Here is a 27590-nt window from a genome sequence, read left to right on the forward strand (position 1 = left end):
CAAGGATACAGTGACTCTAAATGACACACTAGGTCAGATGGATTTAATGCACATTTATATAACATTCCACTCCAAAGTTGCAAAATAGGCATTCTCCTCAAGTGTACATGGGGCATTCGCATAGCTAAATCATGTTAGGACACAAAACAAGTCTCTACAAGTTCAAGAAGACTGAAATCATATAAGCATCTTCTCGGATATTTACTCAATGGAATACTATGCAACTGCAAAAATGAAGGATCCCTTACCCTTGGAGACAGCACGGTGGGACCTGGAGAGTATTATGCTAAGCAAAATAAGCCAGTCAGAGAAAGACAAGTGTCACATGATCTTACTCATATGTGGAATCTAATGAACAAAATAAACCGATGAATAAAATAGATACAGAGACATAGAAGCATGGAACAGACTGACAAATCTCAGAGGGAAGGCAGGGATGGGTGGGGAAAGATTAACATAAGAATTTATACGCATATATGCATAACCCATGGACACAGACAACTGTGGAGTGAAGGCCTGGGGGGAAGGGTACGGGGGGAGGGGAACAATAGGAGGAAAAGAGGGACATTTGTAATACTTTCAACAATAAAGATAAATTTTAAAAAAAGAATTGTCATTCTATATTTCTGCTTATAGTCTAGTGGCTAGAACTTAGTCACATTGTCACACCTAGTTGGAAAGAACCAACAAAAAGCACAGATTTTCTTTTCATATTCTCGTTGGCTATCTAGCCAGCTGAAAATCTATGACTAAGAAAATCAGAGTATAACCAGCTGTCTGTCTCAGCCACAGCCAGCACTTCACATATACCTTGGTGTAACTGGGGCAGGATAGAAAGAAGTTAGGGAAAAACCCTGACAAGTGGAATGAGGAAATAGGAGACAACATCCTCTCCCCAGAGCCCCCACCTTCGGGGATGATAAAAGAGAAAAAATTTATGGCAGAAAACCCCCTGTGGTGGTTGTAGAGGTAAACAGCAATAAGGACTGACTAGAGCCTGGCTGGTGTGGCTCAGTGGGTGAGCACTGACCTATGAACCAGGAGGTCACAGTTTGATTCCTGGTCAGGGCACATACCCAGGTTTGGGGCTCAACCCTCAGCAGGGGACATGCAGGAGGCAGCCAATCAATGACTCTCTGAGATGTTTCTATCTGTCTCCCTCTCCCTTCCTCTCTGAAATCAATAAAAACATATTAAAAACACACACCAAAAGGACTGGCTAGAACCAGAGCATTCCAAGATGGAGGAAAAATTGTCTGGAGACCAACCCCAAAGCTCATTATATCATTATAATGAAAACTGTCACCAGAAGTAAAAAGTGGGCCAAGTGGGAAAAGCTCCAGGACATTTTCCAGAATGAACCATATTAGGAACAAGGTTTCCTCCCAACCAGAAGGCACAATCAGAATTTGGAGCCACAAAACTTGGAGACAACCCCTCCCCCTTGGAAACACAGAAAATCCCAAGAACTCACTGACCACCTGCACAACTCATTGGAGAGCTGACCCTCTTCTACTAGGATGTGTACTTTCTGCTTCTTTTACAACAGCACCTCTTTTTTTTTTCTCCCCAAATAAAACTTGCTTTGTTCTCACTCCTGTTCATCCTTGAGAGCTTCTCTGGACAAGTCAAGGACATAGAGGTCACCTGCCATGTGAAAGGTCTTGGACTGCATTGGGGCACGGCCAGCCCCCAATGAGGAAGTGGCCTGGTAACATAACCACTCAGAATCTTTATTTTTAAAATATGACCTTTTTTCCTTTCTTCTTTTTTTTAATGTTTGATTCAAACTGGCGTCATCCAGCACCCTGACTCACCTGCCTCCTTCTCTCTTGCATGTCTACTCCCTTAATCATTAAGCCCTCAAGACAGTGGTCAACATAACATAATCTTAGGAACAAAGTTTCAGGCCTGTTGACACCAGAGACAAAGTTTTAGTCAAACTAGAGAAAACATCTAGGCCTCAGTTGTGTTTCAGCTATGGAACAACCCACTGACCACATCCTTGCAAACAAGATGAAGAGATGCTATGGCAGACATCAGGGCCAGGTTCAAGGATCAACTACCCACTGCCCTAGCACTGACCAGTCAGCATAGACCACAACCCTACTCCCTTGTCCCCTGTATAACTCAATCCCTAGAAGCCACTGGGGAGCCAGGTCTTTCAACAACAGCTCCCCTGTGACTCTGGGCATGGCACCACTTCCTCAACGAATAAACCCTTATTTTTTGGCAGCAAGCTCCTATTTGAGTTTGACTGGGCCCTGATGCATGCAGGCAAATGGACCTCATTAGTCCAGTAACTCTGGGCTACATACAGTAGAACCTCAGTATTTGTGGAAGATTTTTTTTTTAGGTATGTAAACAGAAAGGTCAAAACGAGAAGATTAGAGTTGTCTTCAAATTCTATTTTCAGTTTGACTCATCAAGTTGAAAAACCAGGTGGTTAAGACCATCTAAGACCAAGCCTACCTTTGCTTCTTTTGTACAAGCACCTGCCCCCTGCATAGTAACATCGGATAATGTATGTGAGAGTGATTGTGCCGTGGGTTGCCCAGCAAAAGTTTGAGTGTCCTGTTTTGTTTCCCCTTCTTCATTGGAATGGTCCCAGAAACCACTTTGGACTACTTCCTTAACTGCCAGTTACCCTTCCTCATGACCTGTCTAAAGTTAAACAGTGATTTTATTTGAAGTAGGAATAACTCTTCACTCATGGTTTATCAGTCAAAAGACCAGTGATTCTTCAAGTTACATGTGCATAAGAATCACCTAGAGCATTTGTTGAAAATTCTCATTCCTGGGCCCTGTTGACCTAAGGAACATCCAAACCTGTAGAGAATTTTTCTAAGAGTTTATTTGAGCCAAACTGACAACAATGCCAGAAGCAAGATCTCAACTGCTCCTGAGAATAACAGTTTTGCAGTTTCTTTTATGCATTTGAATTTAAGGAGAGAACTGAGGAAGAGTACATGAAGGTGGGAGAAAGCACGGCAGGGATTGGATTAAAGGATAGTTAAGATTATGTGCTTCCTTATTAATTTTTTAAATATGTTTTTATTGATTTTGAGAGAGAGAGGAAGGGAGAGGGATAGAGAAACATTGATGAGAGAGAAACATCAATTAGCTGCCTTCTGCATGCCCCCTCCTGGGGATCAAGTTTGAAACCCGGGTATGTGCCCTGACTGAGAATTGAACTGCAACCTCTTGGTTCCTGGGTTGAAACTCAACCACAGAACCACACTGGCCATGTGATTATGTGGTTTCTTTAGGGTGATTAAGCTTCTGAGGAGTTTGAAAAGAGCATTTCAAGGGTGTGTTAACGTAGATGCACAAGAACAATGGACAGGGCTTGCTTAAGGCAAAGATAAACCTTTTACTAAGAAGTTATATGCCTGGGGCATGACTCACCATGCCTTGCCCAGTTAGGAATTTATGATTAGATCACCCTGTGAGGTCACTTTTGGTCACTGGACTTGTCACATTTATTATAGGGCCCCTTTTTTTGCCCACAACCTCACTACCCGGACTATCCGATTCAACAGATATACGGTGAGACCTAGAATCTATATCTATACAAGTTTTTCAGACAGTTTCGATGCATATGTTTAGAGTTGCACTATCCAACAGAAATGTATTGTAAGAAATATGTAATTTTAAATTTTCTAGTAGTCATTTAAAAAAAGTAAACAGAAATTAGCAAAATTAACTTTAATAATTTATTTTACTTAATCCAATATACCCCAAACATTATGATTTCAGTATGTAATTAACACAAAAAATTATTAATGAGATATTTTACTTTTTTTTTTTTTTTTATCAAGTCCTCAAAATTTTGTGTGCATTTCACACTTATGGTTCACCTCAGTTCGGACCAGCCACATATCAACTGCTTGATTGCCACGTGCAGCCACAGCTTCTGTGTTGGATAGGACAGGTATAGAGGATTCGACAACACTACATTGTAACTATGGAGGTCAGAGACCGCAAAAGAGTCTTATATTTGCAAAGTCTAAATAAAAAAATGTTCAAGAAATATTGGTTGGTTAGTCACAGTAGCAGGTTGGGCTGTAATCACATGAAGCCATGGGCCTGTGGTTGTGACTGTGGCTTGGGAAAAAGCCCTAGGTTATTCTGGGGTATTCAGAAATCTCCTAGGGCAGTTAATGGATAATCTTTAGTATTCTATTCAGAATAACTTCAAAGGCTGGGATGGAGGAGGGACTCACTTCAAAGGCTTTAAGAGGGAGAAATAGAGCAAGTTAGGAAAGCTGGTTGCCAAGACAACCTTCTCAGGACTGAAAGAGGACAATCATACATTGTAGACTCGGGCTTGGTATGGCCGCGATCTTGCCTTTTGTGACAGTCTCTCCTTTTGCAAGACTCTAAGGAAGAACAGCTTTAAAATGGCTATTTAAGTGTGTAATTTGGAGCCAGAGGGCCATGTGGCACTAAAAGTCTTTAAGTGCAAAAAGAAGGAAAATGGATTGCTTCTCAGCCTTTTGGCTAAGATCAAGTGAAATGTTTGTTCTTATCGGTGTAATATCTGATACGTCCTCTATCCGAAGACAATATATTGCATGGATTTTTGGAGCAGGGAGGTGAAATAGGAGCTTGCTCTGTCTATCTATTCTGTGCATTAGCCTGGTATTGCAATACTTCTGGGAGGGTGTACATACACACACAGAAAGAAAGAAAGAGAGAGAGAGAGAGAGAGAGAGAAAGAGAGAGAGAGAGAGAGAGAGAGAGAGAGAGAGAGAGAGAGAGAGAGAGAGAGAGAGAGAGAGAGAGAGAGAAAGAAAGAAAGAAAGAAAGAAAGAAAGAAAGAAAGAAAGAAAGAAAGAAAGAAAGAAAATGGGCCTAGCATTGACTGCAAAGGGGCCGCCTGAAGTGAAGCACAATTACTTATAAGATTGTGCAGTTCAAGAAGAACTTTTATCTGCCAGTTACAGATAGACCTCACTTTCAGAAATCAAGTATATGGATCATAGCATGTTTTTTCCTTTGACCCATAATATCATTAGATTAAGCAGTTTAAGAAAGTAATTATTTGGTACTTAGGTAATTTTCTTAAGCATTATTCTCAATTTGTAATTTAAATGTTTATACAATATTAATATTTAAGTTTTAAAATAAATTCTAAACAGTGAATTTTGTTGGGCAATTACTATATGCCTGACACTCTGCTAAGAGTTTTCCGTGTATTTAATTTTGGGGGACAGGAAGGGGGCATTTTTGTCTACATTTTATAGACTTTTTAAAAATTAAAATTTAGAGAGATTAAGTGACTTAGTCAAGAATTGTTTCTATAGAAACAATATAACTAGGAATAACTTATATTGTGCATTTCATTTTTAGAAAGTACTTGTATTTTTCCTCATAATAGTATAAACTAAGCTGTAAAATTCAAATTTATAAAATAATGGTATGGGGAGAAAAAATTTTTTCCTCTACCCTTCTAGGTTCTTTGGCTAATCTAATAAGTAAACTGACATAAGGCAGATTAAAAAGAGAAAAAATAGTTTAATTACTTACATATAGGGGCCCCATAAAGACAGTGAGACCCAAGGACAAGTCAGGCAGTTGAAGATCATATATATGCCACTAAGGAGTGGGATAGTGGCCTGGGGCTTCAAAGGGGAGGAAAATAATTCACAGGATGATAAGGAAATCAGATGTTTAGTAATTTAGATGTTTGTCCTGCCATACAGATAGGCAGTCAGATAAGAAGTTATCTTGCTTTCTGGGCCAGGGCCCCTATATAATTTCTTTTAGATAGTTAAAGGAGAGTAAAAGTTTTTCTTGGATCTCCTAGGTCTTGGTTACCTTCAGCTCAGAATGATCCATATGTCAAAATGGCACATTTCAGGGAGGCTTGTCCTGAACCCCTTCAATGGTAAATGCATCAGGCATTTAAGAAGCTGATATTAACAATAAATTAAATTGCATATTTATGTAATAAAAGTGACACTTGAGAAACATATTGCCTTAATAATATTAAGAGAAACAGAAATAAGCAGATACTGAAGGCAAATTCAGTGAATAGAAGTAGCTCCTTATAATCCCAGAAGGCAGTGAAGGGAACCTAGAGTAGAAAGGTATTTGTACACATTCAAAAAAAAAAAAAAAAAGACACTGGTGGTGATCCTTGGTAATTTAGTGTCATTTATCTAACCTTCTCTCTTTTGTTTCTTGCAGGGTCTTCTATACTAATCAGAGCAGTATGACTGTTACTTATATTCCATTTATTGCCATATTGGCATTGTTGATGTAAGAAATGTTCAAATCTGCAGAGAATTTTTATGAGTTTATTTGAGCCAAAACTAATGACAATTACCAGGAGACAAGATCTCAAATGTTCCCAAGAATGGCAGTTTTGTGGTTTCTTTTATGCATTTTAAATTAAGGAGGTAACTAAGGAAGATAGGCAAAAAGAAGGTGGGCATTGTATTATAGGATAATTAATAAGACCATGTGCTTTCTTGAAGGTGGCTACTTATTTAAAAAATGTGTTAACCTAGCCCAGCTGGCGTGACTCAGTGGTTGAGCACTGACCTATGATCCAGGAGATCTCCACTAGATTCTCAGTCAGGGCACATGCCTGGGTTTCGGGCTTGACCCTCAGCAGGGGGCATGCAGGAGGCAGCCAATCAATGACTGTCTCACCATTGATGTTTCTATCTCTTTCCCTCTCCTTTCCTCTCTTTGAAATCAATTTTTTTTAAAAGTGTGTTAACCTAGATGCACAAAAACAATGGACGGGGCTTGTTGTAAGACAACGATAAGCCTTTAACTGGACAAGTTCTATGCCCGGGGTGTGACTATTCACCATGACCTATCCTTTTAGGAATTTATGATCAGATCACCCTGTGAGGTTACTCACTGGAGAGCTCCTTTTTGGTCCAGAGCCTATTACTAATTCTCTTGTGCTCCTTGTTTCTTTAACTTAATGATACAGAGTTAAACTTCGGTTCTCAAACTTCCCCCATCTGGAATAATTCAGTTTCCAATCAAGTTGTTCATGGAAAAATGTCTTGGCTGACGAACAAAACTTTGGTTCTTGACCCAACAACCCTTTCATGCTGATACCTGTATGATCAGTCACACATCTCTCAGGTGACAAACAATGGAGACAATGTGCGAGTATGAGTTCGTTTACTGCTAAAACTCAAATTGTTAACATCTCAGGAAACTGTGCTGTGAGTATTTCTGTGGGTTTTTTTTTGTTGTTGTTGTTGCTGTTTATTATTATTAAATATGTGCAATAAGTCACCATGGGTCCTAAGAAGGCTAATGATAGCGTCAAAGTGAAAAGGAAAGTTGTGAGAACAACAGAAGAGCTTAAAAAAAGAAATAATTGCAAAATATGATAGAGCTATTCGTGTGTCTGATCTCCTGCCAAATATAGCATGGTGAAATTGACAATTAGCACAATTTTAAAACACAAAGAGGCCATCAAGAGTGCTGATGTTGCCAAGGGTGTGAAAGTGCTCACGAAACAACAATCACAGGCAATTGAAGAGGCAAGAAAGGTTAAAACAAGGAATCATGTGGGGGGGTTGGAGAGGTAGACTAGTATGTGTATTTGTAGCTCATTTTAAAAAACAACTGCACAGCCCAGCTCAGTTGGTTGGAGTGTCGCCCCATACACCAAAATTTGGGAGTTCTATTCCCAGTTGGGGCATGTACAGGAGGCAACTGATTATGTTTCTCTCTCACATCAATGTTTCTCTCTCTCTCCCTTCCTTCCTCTCTTTCTAAAATCAATAAACGTATCCTTAAATGAGGATTAAAAATAAGCTGCACAGGTTTCCACTGAACAATCAGGATGAACTGCTATGCCTCCAGTTTCCTGTGTTACATATAATGCTGCAATGAGCAGTCTTGTAACTATATCTTTTATACGCATACGTAAGAATATCAATGGTTAAAATTTCAGAATTGGAATTGTTGGATCAAAGAATTTTTTCTTCTGTTGTGATATGGCCTTTCAGCAATTATTTTTTAAGAACCCTCTTTATATTAAGAAAATTAGTATTTTGCCAAATGTGTAATAATTATTTTTTCTCAGTTTCTCATTAAAGTTTATTAATTAAACTTAAATTATGCAGAAATTTTAAATGTATATTTGTAAATCTTTTCCTTTATAATTTTGGAGAGATGTATCTTATGTAGACATATATCAAGATTAATTTATGTTTTTTCTACTACTTTTAAGATTAAATTTTTGCATTTAAATTTTTTATTAATGTGAAGTTTATTTTGACAAAAAGAATGAGATAGGAGGCCAAGCTAATTTTTTTCCAGATGGCTTCCCAGAGTCCCAACACCATTTATTACAAATCAACTTTTTTCTACTATTTTCTTTAAAGATTTTTTATTACTTTTTCGAGAGAGAGGAAGGGAAAAGGAAAGAGAGAAACATCGATATGAAAGTGAAGTATTGACCAATTGCCTCTTGCACACCCCCTACAGGGGGTCGAGCCCTTAGCCCAGTCATGTGCCCTGACCAGGAATTGAACCAATAACCCTTTGGTGCAGGGGATGATGCCTAAGCAACTGAGCCACACTGGCCAGGGCAACCTTTTCCTACTATTTCAATATGTTGCTTTTATCCTAAACAAAATTCTTATATACATTTAGATCTATTTCTTTCTTTTTTAAAAAAATATGTTTTTATTGATTTCAGAGAAAGGAAGGGAGAGGGAGAGAGAGAGAAACATCAATGATGAGAATTATCGATTGGCTGCCTCCTGCATGCCCCCTACTGGGGATTGAGCCTGCAACCTGGGCATGTGCCCTGATGGGAATTCAAACCGCTACCTGCAGGTTCATGAGTCGACACTCAACTACAGAGCCACACCAGTCCAGCTATATCTATTTTCTACAGTTTATTTTGTTTCCTTGATCTGTTTGTTTATTCATGCATCAAGACAAAACTTTTTAAATTACTGTTCTTTATGTGACATTCTATACATTAATTTTTTTTCATCTGGAATTGATTTTGGTATGACGTCCTGTGAGAATCTACATGCCATATGAAGCCACACTGTAGACAGAAAGAAGAAAGAATTTAAAGAAAAAGGAGGTGACAGGAGAAAAAGTTCAGGATGAGCCTCCCCAAAATGTACCAGTTTGGTATGCGGATTATTTGGAGCTGAAGGCAAACAAGACCAGCAGACTCAAGAAAAACATTTACCTCTCCCTTAATTACATAAAAGTATTTAGATAGGGGTCCTGGTCCAGAAAGAGAGAGAACTTTTTATCTGAATGACCTATCGGTATGGCAGGTCAAACATCTAATTTACTAAACATCTGCTCTTCTTACCATCCTGTGATTACCCTCCTCCCTTTTGAAGCCCCAGGTCTCATCCCATTCCTTAGCTCACAATGGCATACATATAAGCTTCAATTGCCTGTCATGACTTTGGGTCTCACTGTCTTTATGGAGCCCCCATATACACATAATCAAACTAGTTTTTCTCTTTTTAATCTGTCTAATGTCTACCTGATAATTAGATCAGCCAAAGAACCTAGAAGGTAGGGGAAAAAAAGTCTCCTCCTCTACATAGGTATAGATCTCTTATGGCTTGTTTGTAAAATCAACTGAAGAAATGTAGGAAAAGAGAAAGGACAGCTTACAACCCTAGTATTTTTATTTTATTACTAAAAATATACTGTGGTATTTATTAACAATATAATAAATAAATACTGTTGCTAACATAGGACCATTTTGATCAGTTTTCTGTCCCTATAATTTTTTGAAATTATTAACACTAAATTTTGCTATCTGAATAAATTATGGGAGATTCTATCCTGTTATTACACTTCCCTACCCTTATCCCTTTATACTTTTGTTTTTCCTATTTTTATGATTTTTATACAAAAAGGTTTAAATGCAAAACAACATGTTTGAATTTTGTCACAGGGCTCCAAGAAAAGAGTCGTACCATGATGTGACAGAAATATGTGGAGCTGAGCCAGAATCTTTGTCCAACAGATTCAATTTGCCTATAATTATAAGTATTAGCTTTCTTTTAGTGAAATACAAAATGAACTACATCTCCAAAGAAATCAGAAGCTTTAAGCCCTGGTAGAGTTTAAAAGCAAGACTGTGAAAGAAAATGACACTAGGTTGCATCTTCCTGTATGTGTGTTCCAAAAATATAGCTTAATTTCCCAAGGAACACAACAGTTTAGGGTTCACTTCAGCTGCAGTGTTGTGGCTGACACAGTTCATGGCAGTTTTCACCACAGAGACCTGGAAAGCCAAATACTGACTTTCTTAATCTTACTTGTAGCCAATTGCGGTCGATGTGACACAAACAGAAGACTCTTGGTAAATAGGAGGAAAGCTTTTTCTTTTCTGATAAAAGAGACTGCTATAGATTGAATGTGTCTTCCCAAAACTCATATGCTGAAACCTAGTCCCCAATGTGATGATATTAGGAGGCGGGGCTTTTATGAGTGAAGTTGTGAGGATGGAGCCTTCATGAATGAGATTAGTGCCATTTTAAAAGAGGCCTAGACCAGCTGGTGTGGCTCAGTGGTTGAGCTTCACCATGAACCAGGAGGTCACGGTTTGATTCCCAGTCAGGATACAGGCCCAGGTTGCAGGCTTGATCCCCAGTAGGGGGCCTGCAGAATACAGCTGATCAATGATTCTCTCTCATTGTGCAGGTTTCTCTCTTTCCCTCTCCCTTCCTTTGTCTCTGAAATCAATAAAAATATATTAAAAATATATAATATTAAAAGAAAAAAAAAGAAATACTGTATTCTTGCCACTCTGTCAGATCAACAATGAAACAAAATTTTTTGAGTGTCTTTTTGAACTGGTTTCAAGTTTTTGTGGTTTTTTAAAAAAATATCTTTATTGATTTCAGAGAGAGGAAAGGAAAGGGAGAGAGACAGAAACATCAATGATGAGAGAGTCATTGATCGGCTGCCTCTTGCACGCCCCTGACTGGGGATCGAGCCGCAACCTGGGCACGTGCCCTGACCAGGAATCAAACCCAGATGACCTGGATCCTAGGTTGATGCTCAACCACTGAGCCACGCCACGCCCGGCTGGGCTGGTTTCAAGTTTTAAAAGCTCTTCATTCCAAGATTATACTAAACCATTTGCCTGGATTTTTTCATTTTTATAGTTATATTGTGTATGCTTATGTTTAACATTTTAATCTGGCCAGAATTAATTTTTATTATTTATTTATTTATTTTTAAATATGTCTATTGATATCAGAGAGAGGAAAGGAGAGGGAGAGAGAGAGAGAGAAACATCAATGATGAGAGAGTCATTGACTCACTGCCTCCTGCACGCCCCCTACTGGAGGTCAGGCCCACAACCCTGGCATGTGCCCCGACTGGGAATTGAACCTCGGTCTCCTGGGTCATAGGTTGGTGCTCAACTCTGAGCAACACTGGCCTGGTGCCAGAATTAATTTTTAATTGTAATGCTATGGTGTGGGAAAGAGATCAAACTTTGTTATTTCAACAGAAAGACATTGTCCCCAACTGTATACTGGGTAATTTATCCATTTACTTGAGCTGTCACCATTTACCACTCAAATGTCATATACATGAGTATATGCATACAGGGTGGAGCAAAAGTAGGTTTATAGTTGTGAATATAAAAAGCAATTTATTCTTGCATTATTACTTATTTATTATTGCATTGTTTTTTATACAAACAACTGTAAACCTACTTTAGCCCCACTCTGTACGTCTTTTGCCAAATTTGGAAAGTTTTCAGTCATTATTTCTTTGAATATTTTTTTCAGCCCCTCATTCTTTCTCTTCTACTGGGGATACAATGGTCTTTGTCATTGTCCCTCAAGTCTATGAGGCTCTGTTTTTTCTTTTCTTTTCTTTTTTTTCAAAATGTCTTTTATTATTTTTATTGATTTCAGAAAGAGGAAGGGAAAGGGAGAGAGAAACATCCATGATGAGAGAGTCATTGATCAGCTGTCTTTTGCACACCCCCTACTGGGGATCAGGCCCTCAACCTGGGCATGTGCCCTGACTGGGAATGGAACTATGATCTCCTGGTTCGTAGGTAGATGCTCTGAGACATGCTGGCCTGACTTTCTTTCCTTTTTTCCCCCTCCCTCCATCTTTTTTCTTTTTGCTGTTCAGAGTAAGTAAAATCTGTCGGTCAGTATTCAAGTTTCTGATTCTAGCCTCTGTCATTTCCACTTTACTATTGAGCCCATCCAGTGAGTTATTTCAGTTACTATATTTTTCAGTTTTATAGTTTCCATTTTTTAAAACATATTTTTCTTGGCTGATATTTTCTATTTTTTGTTTGTTCCAAGAAAATTTGTAATTGCTGGTAAGAACATCTTTTTATGATGGCTGCTTCAAAACCTTTGTCAGATAACTCCAATATCTGAGTCACCTTAATACTGGCAGTTGTCTTTCTTCATTTAATTTGTGATTTTCCTGGTGCTTGGTATGACTAGTCATTTTCTATTGTATCCCAGGCATTTTGAATATTGTTAGGAGAATGAATCCTATTTAAAGCTTGTATTTTAGCAGATAATTAAGATGTAGGTCTTGGCTTACTTTTGTGGGCTGTGGTTCCAATGACATTTAGTTTTCAGAACTCTTGCAGTGCTCTTCTGGTCTCCTTAGTTCACCTGGGGCTGCTAGGGCTCTTGCAGTTCCCATTGGTGCCTCTGGTTGGGGCCAAATACCCTTCTCTGGTCCTCATGTTGTTAGGGGGAGATACCAGCAGGTCCCCAAGGGGGAGAGCAATCTTTGAGTGGCTTGATGCTGGTGGGGGTTCTGCTCAATCCCTGCTCGTGCCATGCAGTTGAAAGGAACTTCCCTGGGCCTACCTTCCTTCTGGGCAGGAGGTGATGAATGCCAGGGCCCATGGGACATGGGACAGAGACAGTTTCCCACTTCCACTCTCTGGGCTTCCAGGTGTTGGTGGGGTCCCCATCTCGTCTCTATTGTTGCTTCAGGGCAGAGGAGAGCCTACCTGAGTCACCGTGGTGAGGTAAAAGGGTATAGGGGAGGCAAAATTTTACCTCTACTCATCTTAGGTTTTTAGCTGAGACTCTGACAAAAAGACAGAATAGAAAAGAGAAAAACAGATTTTTAAACTCACGCAGCCCACATCACATGAGAGAAACGTAAGCCAAAACGAACTCAAAATGGCAATTTAGGGTTCCAGCTTAGGTAGCCTTCGCAACAAAAACCAACACATTTGTAGAGAAGGGAGGGACAGAGGAAAGCAGTTTTAGGCTTCCAAGGGTCACAGCTGGGAAGATAAATACTGTATATGGGAGGGACCTGATGGAGTGGGGCCTGTTTGGAGATTCCTCTGGTGCCATCTTCGGGCTGATGAGAGTCTGTCCTCAGTAACAGGAGAATTTAAACCCTCCCTTCATGCAGACAAGGGGGAAGTTTTTCTGCCTTTGCTGCTTCTTAGTTGCCTTCAGCTCAAAATAATTTTTATGTCAATGAGGCATATTTTGGTTTCCTTCAGGGGAAAAGAGGCCGGGAAACGCCAGGAAGAAGGGGGGATACTGGCCTTGTCTCTCCCTCGCCTGACAGCCCTCGTGGTGCAGCTGGTTTGGAGCGATGGGCGAGCCGCCTGCTAGGTGTGTGCTGAGCTGCCCACTGCTGGTCCTCGGGCCAGAGGGAGCATGCTTTTCTTGGGGCTTCTTTTGGGTCTATGCCTGTTGGTGGTTCCAAGTCCCTCTCCGACACTTAATTTGAGATATATGGGAGACAAAGAGAAGACCCAGGGAACTCACTGCCTCGTGTTCCTTAGTCCTCAGGCCCCTAGACAGTGTGCCTTCTTTTTGCGGTCTTTCAGAGTCCTTTCATGGTTATCTATTTTTATGGTTTTATTTAGAGGGGAGGAAGAGGGAAACATGCATTTAGGGCATTTCTTCTTGAAGTTGCATCTTTAAAGTAAGCTCTGATTTCTTCCAGCTCCTTTTCACCAATATTACCAACTTGGGGTATAAACACTCACCTGTATAAAATTATAGGTAGATGATTTAGTCTCCATTAATACCTAGTCAAAACTATGAATAATTAAATAATTTTGCTCAATTATACTAGAGAAAAGATCAAATTATTTTCCTTTTCTGTTGATAAAAGTTATATTACAAATATATTATTCTAGAAGAGGCAATCAAAGCATATACAGCCATATATCTTTAGGAACTTGTGCTGGCCGGAAAATCTGGAAATAAATAATTTTACTTTTGAATGTAGCAAGTCCTGGACACCCCCCAACCCCCACCCCGATCCTTTATATTTCCTCACAGTTACCTTAAAAATGGAACAGTTCCCTTTTAAGCTGACCTCTATCTGTATCTTACAGGCAGCCAATAGAAGGTAAGAGGCATTTTCAATATTCTGCCTGGAAGTCTCCTTAGCGAGATCATAGAGTATATCAGATACACTTTCTATTTTCCACATTGTTGCAGCAAGAGTGTGTGCAATTTCCTGCTACCCCTCCAGCTTCCAAGAGCATTTTCCTCGCTCCCCGGGTAAGCCCTCACTGGCGGCTTCCTCCAGGCGCTCTCATCATCGGCCAACGGTCTCCTCGAGGACCTTCCAGCCTCCTCCTGCCCAGGCTTAACGCCAAATGCCCTGTGCTTGAGGTTTTTGTGACGGCCGCGCTTCACCATCAGGGAAGAAAATGGTGATCCATTGCTGTGCAACAGGTGAGAACTGCAAAAACTCACGGCACAAATGACTCTGTGACCCTCCTGCACTCCAGCGAAGAGGCTTGACTGAGCTCTGCGAGGCTCCTGGCAGCCTAAGGCCTTGTTCTTGGGACAACCCTTCGCCTGTACGTTTCAGCCTGGAAAAGCTCAGGGCTGCCAAAAGAATGGACTGTTTCTTCCAGCCAAAGCCTGGTGATCGGCACCCGTCCTCCCTCTCCTTAGAGCATTTGCTTTAGAAAAGCTGCAATTGTAAATCCTTTCTCTGTCCCTTTGAGTTGTATTTGTCCCTTCTACAACTCAAGAATGTCTTTCCCAAGGATTTGGGAGACTTTTTTTTTTATTGATTTCAGAGAGAGGAAGGGAGGGAGAGAGAGAATCATCAATGATGAGAGTCATTGATTAGCTGCCTCCTGCACTCCCCCCACTGGGAATCGAGCTCGAAACCCCGGCATGTGCCCTGGCCAGGAATCAAACCTTAATCTCCTGAATCGTAGGTCAACGCTCAACCACTGAGCCACACCGGCCGTCCAGGAGACATTCTTTTGAAATGCAATCATCAGTAAGCATAGGGCCAGTGAGAAGACAGGGACTGCCTAATCACATCTCTTAGCAAAAATACTTTTGCTTTAACACACACATAATTTTTGTGGGTGAGGAATACAGGAAGGCTCAGCTGGGTGGGTCTGGCTTGGGGTCCCCCAGGAGGTTGCCCTCAGATGGTGACTGGAGCTGGAACGGGAGGGCCTGGAGCAGGTGGAAGCTGGCCGAGAAAATCCCCCGCTCCCTCTGTCTCAGGGTCTCACTGTGCCATCTCTCTGCACGGGCTGGGCTGGTCCTCGGGGCAGTTGGACCGCTAACAGGGCAGCTGCAGGCTTCAAGGTCAAGTATTCCAATGAACAGAGCAAAAGCCACAGCGTCTTTTCTAATCTAGCCTTGAAAGTCGGGCCACATCCCTCCCACCAAATTCTACATAGAAGGTGACAAATGTTCCAAGTGAGCCACAGCTCAGCCCAGAGTAAGGGGAAGGAAAAGCTGAAAAACAGATGCCAGTTCATGGTGGGAAGTGTCAAGGTCACATTGTAGATGGGCCCAAGGAATGGGAGATAACGTTGTGACCATTCTGGGGAAATACAATTTGCTACAATTAACTACTTTTCAAGCATTCAGATTTAATACGATATAGCCTCTTATATCCATAAATAGAAATCCCACGCACAGAAAGTTTGCTGGTTTGATTCCCAGTCAGGGCACATGTCTGAGTTGCAGGCTCCATCCTGGGTAGGGCAGGGGGTATGCAAGAGGCAGCCGATTGGTGTTCCCCTCTCACAATGATGCTTTTCTCTCTCTCTTCCTCTCCCTTCTTTTCTCTCTAAATATAAATTAAAAATATTTTTAAAAATTAATAACATTAATTTTTCTGTACTTGAAAGTAATTACATGCTCACTGGAGAAAGTTGAAATAAGTAAAAAAAGGAGAAAACAGAACCAGCTGTGTTGTGTTTGAACTTCAGAAAACTCTAATTAAAATTCTCAATAATAGGCCCTGGCCGGGTAGCTGAGTTGGTTAGAGCATCGTCCCGATACACCAAAGTTGTAGGTTTGATCCCTGGTCAGGGCACATTCGAGAATCAGCCAATGAATGCATAAATAAATGGAACAACAAATTGATGTTTCTCTCTCCAAAATCAATTTTTAAAAAGCATTTATAAGATTCTCAATAACTTCTTGATAACAGACAGTATTCCCTCCCTCCCCCCCAAGGCTATTTTAGGGAAACAAAATAATATGAAAAAATGAGTGGATATTTTTCCCCCAAAGATTAAAAAAATCTACACCCTCTCTCACCTTTAATTATCTAGAAAATATCCACAAAAGAAGGTAAAGATATTTGCCCCCCGATAAAATTCCAGGTCCAAGTCTGTGCAACTCCTGGGGGCTCCTAAGCAGAGGCGCATACCTGGGAGGGTGTTTTCATGGAATCCTAAGAAAAAGTAACACATGAAGCAGCTCCCATTTATAGGGATCCGAATGCTGGGATGCTTGTGCTTTTGAAAAGCTCCTTAATTGGGTTTCGTTTATGTAGGGAGTGATGGACAGAGGCCTAGACTATCAGGTGCGGTGGTAGGATCCTCACGGAGAATGGAGGTCCTGTCTTTCCTGTCTCCATCTGTCTGTGCCATACTGTGGCCTCCCCATATCTGACAGTTTTAACTTGGCACTGCAGTGAGTTTTCTCTTCCCTCACTTTCTAGACTCAGACTTAAATTTTTTTGGCAAGCACATTTTTCTCTAATCATTTTAGTGTAGTCTGGTGCAGAGCTGAATTTCTCCTGACTGTAATCTCTATGTTTTGACTGACACAGCTTTCTACTCTGATTTTTACATACAACAGTCCAAATGTATAGTCTCTGTGCAGCAATTCTGACCAAGAGAGGCCGTCACTATGGAATATTGAGGGTAAAAAATTTGAGGCCGTGTTTTGAAATAATTTTCTACTATAATATTCTTTACTCCATCTACAAATATGAACATCATTAACATTTGGCTCTATATTTTTTAAAGTCACTTATTTCTCTGCAATTTTCTTTTTTAAAAATTGGGTTTATATTGAATATGCTATTTTGTAACCTGCTCTTTTCCACGTTTAAATATATATATGTTTGTATGTATGTTGACATCATATTTGTCCTAATATAAAATTGCCAGGAGTGGCCTGTCAATACCCTACTGGTAGGAGCTGTCGGGAAGGTGTCTCTTTAGAGTTACTTGAAACAAAGCGTCAGAAATCAGGTCTTACTGATTAAACATGGAAAAATAAGTTTCCCCTGAATTAACAAAGATAAACACACCTGGTTCTTGCTTTCTTCTAACAATATTTTTTTCTCCATGCAGTTGGAAAATAAAAGGAGTAAAGATTTAGAAATGAGTGAATTGTGATATTTTCAACTTACGAGTTTATTGGCCATAACACTGCCATAAATTGAGAAACACCTGTATACATATGTATACATAAATATTATTTTCCAACACTTACAACAGTTTGGCTCTTACTGTTAAAAAATTTCTTGATTGGGCTATCAGTACAACTATAACTTCACAAGTAATCAAAGTAGCATAAATATTTTACATTTTGATGAATAATTACCAAATATAAAAAGTTAATAATTGATGGGAAGGCATCTCTTAATAAGATGAATGATGCTCCTTCCCCAATTATTTCATTTATCTGTGTCAAAACTGCTACTTATTGCTAGAATGAGTGAGGGTTCAGCATTGAACCTAGTCCTGTTTTTCATCTTTAGAGAAATAAGCATTAAGAAAAACATGAGTGCATAAATATGTAGATGAAAATGGAAGGAGTTTTATTTTAGCAATGCCAATCAATTTTTTGGATGCTTTCTGAGTTATTTTTGATAGTTTTCTTTGTTGAAAATTGTTTTTAATGAGTTATCAGATGGCAACTCAATTAAATCCCCCAATTTGTTAAGCAAATAATTAGAAATCATCTGACTTGCAAAAAGATTTGTTATCTATTTATTAAAGGCATTATTTTACTCAGTTCTTAGGAAGTATATCAAAAAAGCCTTATTAAGAGTTATCAGTGACTATTAACTTGCACACCTGTTACTAACTTAGAGATGTCTTGCTTCATTGAGCTAACAGGAAAAGAAACTAGAAATAAAGTGTCTATAATATTTTAAAATGTGCTTTTTAGGATTTTTTCCCCTATAAGCTGTTAATAAATTTAGGCCAAATTAAATAATTTTTTGGTTTTCTAAAATGGTTTAGTTATGCAAAATATGAGTGATAGACATTTGAAAAATTATATTATCATCTATAATAAACATTCATATGTCCATTACAGATTTAATAATTGCTAATTCCTTGCCATATTTTCTTAATTTTAGAAGTATTTTATAGTAAAATAGAGACATTGAATTGTTTCACCCCTATGTATTTCATTAGGGTATCTCAAAAAGAGGACACTTGATACTTAACCACAATAACATTTGTGCCTAAAAATTATTAACTTCTTAATATAACTTAAAACCTAGTCCATAATTAAATTTCCCTAATTATCTCATCTCATGTTCCAATTAAATGTCTGGTTGATATACAATCTCAGCCAGCTGCAACGGTAATACCAAGTGTATCTCCTTAGTGCATATCCCATAAAGATTTAGAATTAAATACCATGAGGATGAAGTAAACTGAACTGATACAATTGCTAATTTTCAGTTTGGAAATTATCTATGTATATGTGTAACAACACAGGAACTTCATTTAATATATAACTTTTTCCTTAATTCAAGCTAGCTTTTTCTAGTCTAATAGCACCATGACTTACTTGCCTTCTTTCAACCAGATCTCTCCACCTTTGCACTAACTGCTCATCTACTCCTGCCCTTAGGCCATCAGGTTCTGGTTAGCATCAAATTGTCTTAAGAAAAGATCTCAGGTCTGCTGATGAAGGGAACAGAGTTTCCATCAGACCAAAGATAACATCTTGACCTCAGTTGTGTTTCAGCCGTGGGCCCAAGAAAGCAGACCTACCCTACTGACCACACCCTCATGAAATCAGACAGAATGACGCCATGGCTGACATCAGGATCTGATCCAATGATCAGCTACTCCCTACCCTATCCTCAAACAATCAGTAGAGCCCACAACTTCAACTCCATTAGTCACAATGACCAATGATTTTTCCCTTATATAATCTATCTCCTACAGGTCATTGGGGAGCCAGGTCTTAGACCACTAACTCACCTGTGTTTCCAGGCTTAGTGCCAATTCCTTAAATAAACCTTTCTTTTCTTTGCTGCAAACTCCTGTTCATGTCTTACTGGGATTTGATGCACACAGGCAAACATGCTGTTACTGAACGCAGGTTGGGCCACCTGCCACAGTGAAAGCCAATACTCAGGAAAAAGGTGCTAGTGAAAAGGAAAGAGGTTTATTCAGGTACTGGCGACCTGAGAAGGTGGTGGGCTCCTGTCCTAAAAACCATCTTAACATCTCTGGTTAAGCCGGTGACTTTTATAAGGAAAGAGAGGGGAAGTAGGGACATGCAGGCTGGTTTCAATAAGGATCTTGGCATCAGTGTGTTGAATCGACCTGTGTCAGCTGAATTTCTGTGGTTGGTCAACTATTCAGACAGAAACTGGAACTGCTGGTCTCTGCAATGTACTAAAATGGAGTCTAAAATAGAGATTGTTAGCAAAAATTTCTTTTTCCTGCTTCTATTTCAACAGGCTTGTTAGTACATTTATTTTGGTTAGTAAAAGATTATATATTCTTTATTCTCAGTTACAGAGCCACTTTAGTTCAGTAACATATGAAGTGTTTTAATAACTTACTTGGAATTTTATAGAGCAATTTGGCATAGCAGCCTTGAGATTACAATTTAAAATGTGTAACTGAGTAATTTCTTAGTATATATAATATAATTAGGATTCACATTCCAAATATGTAACAACTTACAATATTGGATTTATAAATTATAGAAGTATTTGGGAAAGCTTATTTTCATTATACAATTGAAATTGTTGAAAAGAAAATGGAATATGTTGAATGTACAAAGACATTAAAATGATTACAATATTAAGTGCTTAAAAAAATTCAAAAGTAATTGTTGAAATTTGTGCATTTATGATTAGCCTAATAAAATTTACAAATCTAATTTGTCTAAGAAATAGAAACTAACTTTTGAATTTACTTTAATAAAATACTGGATTTGAAAGCAAAAGTGACACCTGAAATAATCTTTTCACAAAAGCTACCTTCAAGGACACCAAAAAACTCACTGGACTTTTTATTAGAAATCTTAATCTCATCTTTCCATAGAACACATTGTGAGGTTCATAATGTGTTGTCAAAAAGATGAAGCTTAAGATTATCTTTATCTCACTCTGATTTTGGAACCTTATCTTCAGTTTTCTTAGAAATCTCTTTCTGAGCTTTTTGGTGTAAACATGACTTGCTCTTTTACACCTGAAAGTAATACAAAAGCAATAGAAGAGTAAAAGAAACCCTGAGTATTCCATTTTTGATGAAACTAGGAGACATATTTAATCTGCATACTCCAGAGTACATGTAAAGTTTTTAAAATCAACTGAGTTTGGCCAAAGCCTCAGGTGAGAAAGTCAAGTGGAGAAGCAGAATGAATTTCAAAAGCTCAGTGGTGGTAGATCTCAGAATGTTCCAGCAATAATATTATCCTAGTGTAGGAGGCTCAATCTGAAGTACAAATAATTGCATCCCTCGTTTTCAGCCATGGGTGAAGAAATTGAGATGAATAGGGCTGGTGGTAGAAGCCTTCTTGGAAGCAGGTTGATTAGAGAGCAGAATAGGTTGAAACGACAGAAACAGTCACATAGCTTACATGTTTGTAGGGAGCAACGCGTCTCTGAGGGCCCAGGGAAAAGTGATTTGTGATTGTCAGTATTCAACACAAGAATCAATTGGGTGGCATTTTTAAGATCACATAGAAAGAAAGCATGTAAACCACAGGTTTAAAATCTAGTCATGTCGCCGGAGGATATAAGATGCCAGCGTAGGTAGCAGCTGCAACCCCCGCCTCCAGCAACCACATCAAAATTACAACTAAAATACAGAACCACCATCACTCAGAGTCTCCTGAAATCTGGCTGAACAGAAGCCCTATGACCGGGGACTGGAGAAGCACCGAGACTGGTAGGAGGCGCGGAGATGCGGGCAGATCGGGCTGGATCCCGGAGACACAGCCACGGGCCCACACCCAGTGCCACGGTTGAAACCCTGGAGGACATCTTGGCGGTGGGGGTTTCCCGGAGGAGGGAGGGACCCCAGCCCACAGCAGGCCCCCAGCCCAGGGCTCCAGGGCCGGGAAGAGACGTCCCCACAACTCCGGGCTGTGAAACCAGCGGGGACTGTCCCTGAGGGTCGCGGAGGCTGCGGGAGCCCCAGCAGCTCCTCTAAAGGGCCTGGCAGGGACTCACTCGGACGCTCCCTCTGAGCCCAGCGCCGGGCAGCAGCCGGAAAGGACCCGGGACACTCGGGGGGAACTAACCTGCCTGAGATCCGGGCGAGAGGCGGAGGGCGGCTTCCTCCCGGGCAGAAGGGCTGGCGGAGGCCATGGCTCCTGTGGCGAGTCCTCCCCGCACACAGCCGGCAGGCAGGCGCCATGTTTGAGTCGCCAGCACCTGGCTCACACCTTTGGCCCCGCCCCGTGATTCCCGGAGGCCCCGCCCCCCCCACCTGCAGCTCATCCAGGCCATTCCCAGCGGCTTTTCTGTGCAAGTGGCCTCTCCAGCCCCATGCTTAGGACTTTCCTAAAATCTCTCAAACAAGCAGCAGCGGGCTCCATATGGCTTGATAAGCGGCCCCAGGCCTGGCACTAGCGGCAGCTGCACTGGCTCATAGCTGGGCCTCTTCTGGGCACCTCCAAGCCCAGCACAAGGAGCAACCAACTACAGTTTGCTGAGTAGCTCATGCTGGCTGGCCCTGGGCAAGGCACTGGCACAGGCTGACTCTGCACCTCCCCACAGACCGCAGAGACAGTGCACCCAAAGGTGAGACTCGACCACGCTGGATTACAACCCTACCACATCCACAAGTGACACGCTCAAGGGGTGCACTTGGTGAACACCAAAGCCCCACTGAAGTAAATCCTGCTCCATAGGGGTGTCTCCAGCACAGCAGCTCTTTGGCTGTAGCTGCAGCTGGTCCTTACAGCCGATTGGCCTGGGGGGTCAATTCCTCCCAGTGACGCCACCAGCAACTAAGGCTCAACTACAACAGGTCAGAGCACACAGGCCACACAGGGGAGCACCTGGAAGGCCCAGCTCAGGTGACTGGGGAGGCTGAGCCATTGGACCCTACAGGACACCTACTACACAAAGCCACTCTACAAATTCCAGGACACATAGCAGCTCTACCTAATACATAGAAACAAAAACCTGGAAGCAACCAAAATGTGGAGGCAAAGAAACATGTCACAAAGGAAAGAACAGAAGAAAACTCTAGAAGAGGAACTAAATGAAATAGATCCAAGCAAGCTAACAGATACAGAGTTCAGAATTTTGTTTATAAGGATGTTTAAGCAGACTATTAGGGAAATAACTGAGAAAATCGATAACATAATAAAGTACCAATTTGAAATGAAGGCTACACGAACTGAAATGAAGAATAATTTACAGAGAATCCACAGTAGAGTAGAGGACACTGAGAATCAAATCAGCAATTTGGAACATGAGGAAACAAAAACACCCAACCAGAAGAGCAAAAAGAAAAAAGAAATCCAGAAATATGAACATAGTTTAAGGAGCCTCTGGGACAACTTCAAGAGGCCCAACATTCATATTATTGGGGTGCCAGAAGGACAAGAAAGAGACCAAGAAATTGAACACCTATTTGAAAAAATAATTACAGAAAACTTCCCCTACCTGGGGAAAGAAATAGACTTACAAGTCCAGGAAGCACAGAGGGTCCCAAACAAGAGGAACCCAAAGAGGGCCACAGCAAGACACATCATAATTAAAATGCCAAAGGTTAAAGACAAAGAGAGAATCTTAAAAGCAGCAAGATGAAAGCAGTTAGTTACCTACAAGGGAGCCCCCATACGAATGTCAGCTGATTTCTCAACAGAAACCTTGCAGGCCAGAAGGGAGTGGCAAGAAATATTCAAAGTGTTGAAAAACATGGAACTACAACCAAGATTGCTCTACCCAGCAAAGCTATCATTTAGAGCTGAAGGTCAGATAAAGAGCTTCTCAGAGAAGAAAAAGCTAAAGGAGTTCATCACCACCAGACCAGCACTACAGGAAAAGCTGAAGGGTTGTCTTTAAGAAGAAGCTAATGAACAAAAGAATCTGATGAAATAAAGAGATCCAGAGACATTGACGCAGTTAACAGACGATCATATTTCAGAGGGAAGAGGAAAGTGGGTGGAGGATGGGAAGAGATTATCCAAAGAAGTTACATGCATATATGCATAACCCATGGACACAGTTAATAACGGGGTGAAGGCCTGGGGAGGGGGTGGGAGTGAAGTGGAGGGGGTCAACTGGGGGGGGGGAATGGGATACCTGTAATACTCTCAACAATAAAGATAAATTTAAAAATAAAATAAAATAAAATCTTGTCATGTCTTTCAAGCTTAAAAGCAGAAGATGGTTTGACATTCAATAATTTGAGAAATGTTATGCCTGTCAAACGTTCTTAAAAAATTTCCAGAGGATGAATTATAATCTTCCAAAATATGATTGAGGAAAGTATTACAAATAGACTGGCAAGGAACATTGAATATATTCAACTTAGAACTGAAACTGAGAATATGAGGACCGAGTTATAAATAAGAATATAAATAATGTACACTCTGAAAACAATATAACTACCAAAAATTAGGAAGGGAAAAGGGGATACAGATTCTTAGGCAGAATAAGTTTGGTGATTAACTTAACTATATTCTGTAGGAGTCAATGCATATAATTTAAGGCTGAGAAATAAAACTTAAAATTATAAACATTTTATAATTTTTTTTTTAATCCTCCTCTGAGAATATGTTCTTATAGATTTTTAGGGAGAGAGAGAGAAAAAAACAAACACATCAATCAGTTGCCTTCCATATGCACCCTGACCGGGGATGAAATTCAAAACCTGGGTATGTGCCCTTACTGGGAATCAAACCCATGATCCTTTGGTGTATGGGACAATGCTGCAACCAAGTGAGCCACACCAGCCAGGGCAAAATTATAAATATTTTAAATATCAAATATCAAATATTTTAAATATCAAATATTGGGAGAAGAAAAAGAAAAAAAAAACATTAAAATTTATTATTCCTCATTTTAGGTACATCAGTCAAACAAGAAAATGGAACTTTAATGTATATTTAAATGAGATAAGCATTTAAAATGACATAATATAAATAGGTGGTAACCTCATTACTTATTAGAGAAATGCAAATTTAAATCATAATGCAATGGTACTACATACCCATAGGAATGTTTACAATGAAAAAGTATTGGTGAGCATGGGAAGCAACTGGAACTTTCATTACTTTTTTGTTTTTTTTAATGTCACTATTGATTTCAGAGAGAGGAAGGGAGAAGGAGAGAGAGAGAAACATCAATGATGAGAGAGTCATTGATCAGCTGCCTCCTGCACTCCCCCTGCTGGGGATCGAGCCTGTAATCTGGGCATGTGCCCTGATGGGGAATCGAACCTCTATCTCCTGGATCCTAGGTCGATGCTCAACCTCTGAACTACACAGGCTGGGCAGAAACTCTCATTACTTTTGAAGAGTTGTCAATTGGTACAACTACTTTGATAAAACTGGTAGTATGTACTAACTGCACATAAGCACATCTGTGATTTAGCATTTGCATTTCTCTATTATCTCTGCCTCTATGTCTATGTCTACGTCTATGTCTATATCTCTCTATCTCTATCTATCTCTATCTCTCTCTCTATCTCTCTATGTCTATCTCTTTCTATCTCTCTCTACCTCTATCTCTGTTTCTGTCTATCTCTATATCTCTACCTGTCTCTATCTATCTACATCTACATCTATATCCAAGAGAAATGCATACTATGTTCACTAAATGCAACACATAAGAATGTTCATAGCAACCCTATTCAACTCCAAATCTGAAAACTGCTCAAATATTCATGACCCATGGAATGGATAAATAGTATATTCACCCAGTGCTACACTGTACAGCAACTAGAATGAATAAACTACGAACAGACATGACAGTGATAAATCTTACAGGAATAATGTTGGGCCAAGAAGAAAGGCATGAAAACATCCATACAGTATTTTTCTATTTGTATAACAATAAAAAACATGCAAAACCAACTTATGATCTCAGAAAGATAACCTTGGCAGAGTTTTGACTGCAAGAGGACAAGGGAAGGATTCCTGGGGTATTGCTCAGATTGCAACTCCTGATCTTGATGATTTTTCATGGGTGTGTTTTCACTTTGTGGAAATTCATTAAACTTAGGATTCATATACGCTTAGGGTTTCATACTTTTCTATAAATGTTATACTTCATTAACAAGTGTAACAAGAACCACAAAGTAGAAGGAAAGTAATCACATAAGTGATAAAAATGTTGAGAAACCACAGGCGGGTGAGGCAACTCAGAAATGAGCAACCAAGGCTGAAGGAACAAAGGCAGTATTATGGGTGCCCAGTTAAGAACTTCAGTCCGGCTCCTGGAGGCCTGTGCTCAACTAGGCCTCCACCCTATGCTTTCATGCCTTGCTTGCTGAGCCCACTTAACAAGAATCCTGCTTAGTCATTTCAGTGAAAATCTCGCACCCTGGATATCTGATGAAATTCCTTATTTCTCACACTCGGTAGCTAAATCCTTGGCCTGCCTTTAGCAGAAATCTCGTTAGGCTAGTTTAGCAAGAATTCCCCCTACCCTTGATGTTGAATCAAGTTCCTCTTAGTACTTTTCCATTCGCTGACCCCTTCAATCTGCTTGTAGGTTATAAATCCCCAGCATGCTGTGTTGTGAGTTGAGTTCAGTTCTATACCAAGGTCTCTTTCCCCTACTGGGATAGCTTGAATAAAATATGTCTTGCTGGGTGGCCAAGGGGGGATTACCCTCTGCCTGGCAAAATGACAATAAAAGCTATGAACAGATATGCCAGCCCAGCGGACCTGTCTGTCACCCCCTTTCTGACCGTGCTACTATTCCCCATTGGCATGTTCTTCACCGCCTGGTTCTTTGTTTACGAGAACGCCTGGGACATCTACAAAGAGCTCATCTCCTTGGTGGCTTAGCTCTTCATGGGCTTTGGGGTCTTCTTCCTGCTGCTCTGGGTCAGCATCTACATCTGAGCTCCCAAGGGTTCCCAACCAGACTGCTTCACCAAAACCCTGGTTTGCAATTTAAAAAAATTATTTTTAACTATCTCCGGATGTGTCCCACCTGCTGCTCACAACACAGGCAGATGTGTGCATGTGTGTGTGTGTGTGTGGGGGGGATCTGTCCTACTATTTTTAAAATGTGTCTGGTGTATAATTTTTATTTATTTATTTATTTTATTTAAAATTTTTTAAAATTTATTTTTATTGATTTCAGAGAGAGGAAGGGAGAAGGAGAGAGATAGAAACATCAAGGATGAGAGTCATTGATCGGCTGCCTCTTGCACGCCCCCTGCTGGGGATCGAGCCCGCAACCTGGGAATCAAACCGAGTTCTCCTGGACCATAGGTTGATGCTTAACCGCTAAGCCACACCAGCAGGGCAGTACTTTTATTAAATACTAACCATTCTAGCCAGTGCAATGGGCAAGAAAACCAAGTCAAAGGCATAAGTATAGGAGAAGGCAGAAGACTATTATTATTTGGAGGTAATCTAATTGTGTATATGGAAAGTTTAAAAATCTACAGAAAAAATATTAGGACTAATAACAGGGTTTATCAATACTGGCAAATACAAACTCAAAAACCAAAATTAGCTGTATTTCTATGTAATAGGAAAATTCAGCAAACAAAATTTGAAAAAAGATGCTTTTGATGTAAAAGCATAAAAAAATATGAGCCTAGGAATAAATCTAACAAAAGATGTGAAAGAACTCCATTGGGGTGATTGTAAAACTTTATTGAGGGACGTTAAAACACCTATTTGAATGATGAAATGTGTCATGTTTATGACTTAAAATACTTAATAATGTAAAAACATCTATTTTCCCCCCCAGTTGATCTATAGATTCAATGTAACATGTGTATATATTGACCATTTGATTCTAAAATTTATCTAAACATGGAAGGGCCAAGAACAGCTAAATCTATTTCAAAGAAGAACAAAATGCAAAGTCTTATTCTGTCATTAGATATCATTACTGACTATAAAACTATGGTCATTATGATCGTCTGGTTCTATTGCAATGGTTGCGAACTG

The 27590-nt window shown here is 40.0% G+C and overlaps 1 non-coding gene and 1 pseudogene across 1 annotated transcript; both read left to right on the forward strand.

The window, feature by feature from the left end:
• Nucleotides 1-4483: 4483 nt before the first annotated feature.
• LOC148092183 (U2 spliceosomal RNA) lies at nucleotides 4484-4677 on the forward strand. The gene has a single exon (XR_015715257.1). It is a non-coding gene; the product is annotated as a U2 spliceosomal RNA (small nuclear RNA).
• A 21626-nt stretch (nucleotides 4678-26303) lies between these two features.
• Nucleotides 26304-26525, forward strand: LOC107544491 (dolichyl-diphosphooligosaccharide--protein glycosyltransferase subunit TMEM258 pseudogene; annotated as a pseudogene).
• The last annotated feature ends 1065 nt before the right edge of the window (nucleotides 26526-27590 follow it).

This window comes from Miniopterus natalensis, chromosome 10 (assembly GCF_054644295.1).
Source record: "Miniopterus natalensis isolate mMinNat1 chromosome 10, mMinNat1.hap1, whole genome shotgun sequence".
NCBI classification, from domain to species: domain Eukaryota; kingdom Metazoa; phylum Chordata; class Mammalia; order Chiroptera; family Miniopteridae; genus Miniopterus; species Miniopterus natalensis.